Source organism: Amphimedon queenslandica, unplaced genomic scaffold (assembly GCF_000090795.2).
Source record: "Amphimedon queenslandica unplaced genomic scaffold, v1.1 AMPQUscaffold_13394, whole genome shotgun sequence".
Taxonomy (NCBI): domain Eukaryota; kingdom Metazoa; phylum Porifera; class Demospongiae; order Haplosclerida; family Niphatidae; genus Amphimedon; species Amphimedon queenslandica.
This window is the reverse complement of record NW_003546370.1, coordinates 3,416-6,136: the sequence shown is the minus strand read 5'-3', so window position 1 is coordinate 6,136 and position 2,721 is coordinate 3,416. Positions and strand designations below refer to the sequence as shown.

At 35.0% G+C, this 2,721-nt stretch overlaps 1 long non-coding RNA gene across 1 annotated transcript; it reads right to left on the bottom strand.

Moving 5' to 3' along the window:
• Positions 1–425: 425 nt before the first annotated feature.
• On the bottom strand, positions 426–2,491 carry LOC109582265 (uncharacterized). Its single transcript, XR_002184997.1, has 4 exons — positions 1,862–2,491; positions 1,801–1,814; positions 1,602–1,710; positions 426–810 (listed from the first exon to the last, which is right to left on the bottom strand). It is a non-coding gene; the product is annotated as an uncharacterized LOC109582265 (long non-coding RNA).
• Between the last annotated feature and the right edge of the window lie 230 nt (positions 2,492–2,721).

Below are 2,721 nucleotides of genomic sequence, written 5' to 3'. Positions count from 1 at the left end.
TTTCTTTACTTTTTACAATTTAATCCTACTACTTTTCCATTTTTAATGTTTCTAATTTACTTGTACATAATTTATTTTAAAATTTTGAAAGTTAAAAAGGGCAATAAGCCCTCCAAAAATTTGGGTATTATTAAAATTGTTTTCTAGTTGTGTGTTGACAAGATTTGACAAGTTTGCTTATAAGGTAGTTTTTTGAAAAGGCTATGATGGGTTGTATCAGGATTATCCTACGCTCCTCCCATTATGATTCATAAGTAATTAAATAATCTTAATAATTATTATGAGAGGAGGGTAGGCGTGAACCATTCATTAATTTTTATTTTTTAATAATCTTATTACGTGTATTTGATTACATGTAAGCCATCATTGTCAATTATATACATATAACCCTATAATCTAACACTAAATACAAGGTTAATAGGCTATGTACATTGATCATGAATGAGAATTAAATCACATACCATTCAGTTTAGCTGAATCTAGTCACCCTCCCTCCATACACCTTGTCTTAATAGATCATTCTTCCTGCACCTTGATAAAAGCTGCAGTTATCCCTGTACAGTGCTATAGTCCCTCAGTCCAACTCCAGGCTGTCCAACCATCAGACAAAGAGGAGGAAGGAGAGGGAGAAGGATAAAAAGGAACAAGTAAAAGATGGAGTGGATGAGCCAGATTGTGAAGTGAAATAAACAAGAGGTCCATCAAAATCTTCATCAGTCAGTGGCATAGCTACACCAGGCGAGTGATATCAGGGCCTCTGGTAGTTTTCTTCTTTCTGTCATGTTTTTAGTAGTTATTATAGTTAATTCCCTTTAATGAAATAATTGAACAATACCATAACAACAAAATTCAATCAACATCTACAACATACATGGATGCTTCCACAACAATAATTAAAATTTTGAGTAAGCACTCTCTGATTTACATGATCAAAGTAAATATGCTATAATGTGACTGCAGTGCAGTAAATATGCTGGAGCTTGTTCTCTGTCTAAAAAAATTCTCTGTCTCAAAACATTCACTAAGTTTTAATAAATCTAGTACATGCGGAAGCTTCTTCTCTATCTCAAAACTTTTACTAATTACATGTATATTCTCTTAATTTGTACTAGATTTATTAAAACTTAGTGAATGTTTTGCTTTTTTTACACAGAGAAGAAGCTTCAGTATGTTTGCTGCACTGCAATGAAGGTGTGGCTCAATCAAGCCATGCTCCACCATAGATAATAGAGTAAATGAAATGAAATTATAGTAATAGAGTATAAATGATAATAGAGTATTTCATTTACTCTAATATCTATGGCTCCACCCGCACACACAGTAATGGTGGCATGTGGCCATACATTTGTTATGCTCTATTTGTTGCATACAAACGTCTATTGAGTTCCTGATGTTTAAAGACTCTGGCCACTACTTCGGGGGAAGAGAGCCTCGTGTAAACTCACAAAATTATGACTTTTTGGGCTACCATATCTTTAAAACAAAGATGATTAGAGCAATTCCTCTCATATTAATGAAAGATGAGGCTTTGCTTTATTGTTCTATCTGCCCTTTTGCTCTTTTGCTCTCACTATGAAAGAGCTGCAGGGGAACCGACTTACGTTTGGCAACTTTGCCAGCTTCTTTATCCACCGAAAAAAAAAATATAGCATTCCTAAGACAAAGAATAACTTTTTCTAGAGCCAGTGTTGATTATAAGACTCTCGAGGACTAGACAAGAAAGCAGTGTCAGCTCAAAAGTGGAGGTCAAGCGAACACACACACACACACACACACACACACACAGGACGACTGCTTTACCCTCGCTTCCACACCTACGGGTGGGCTCGGGTAATAATAATAATTAATAATAGTCACTCACCAGGTGCCAGTACATAGTCAGTATACAGTCATAGTCATAGTCAGTATCCTCCAGTGAACTGATGCAAGTTAAGTACATTGTACCTCTCCCTCTTACCACTGCCCAGTACACTGGTGGTATACTGGTAATACGGAGACAGGAACTGGTCGCCAAGGTACTCTATATACATGTACTGCAGGACCAGGTGCCACTTGAAATAATTCTCAAGAACACTCGGAGAAATTAATAATAAGAATATTATTATTATTATTATTACTTACATGTACGTTTCATTATAATTGACATTAAATAGTGATAGGTTTTTAAAGTACGAGGGGTCCTCACATTAATTACAATATCATCAGACCCTACATGTACATGTACATGCATGTCTCCTAATTGAGCTGCTTTGAAGCTTTCAAGTATGTACAGAGTCCAATTAAACTGTAAACAACAACAACAATAAATAATAAACAATGCATGTACTTGGTCCAGAGTATTGAGTTAGCTAGTGCCATCAGGTTGTAAAGTTTATAAGTAGCTTAAGGATCTCTTAGGGCAACATTACTTACAGCAGGAAATTTTAGAGGGAATTAAATTTGGCAAACTTGGCGTTTTAATAGCCATTCACCAAAATAAAATCCACCATTTTGAGCCATTATACCCATGCTCAATGGCATGGGGCCACAAATTCACCAAATTAAAATTCACCAATCACCAAAATTTAGTAATTCACCAAATTTTAGTCCTTCCAAAATTTCCAGCTATACGGTACGTATACTGCACATGTACATGTACAACTCCATAATCTATTGATAACAAGTAAATAAAAAACATTAAAAATGGAAAAGTAGTAGGATTGAATTGGAAAAAAGTAAAGA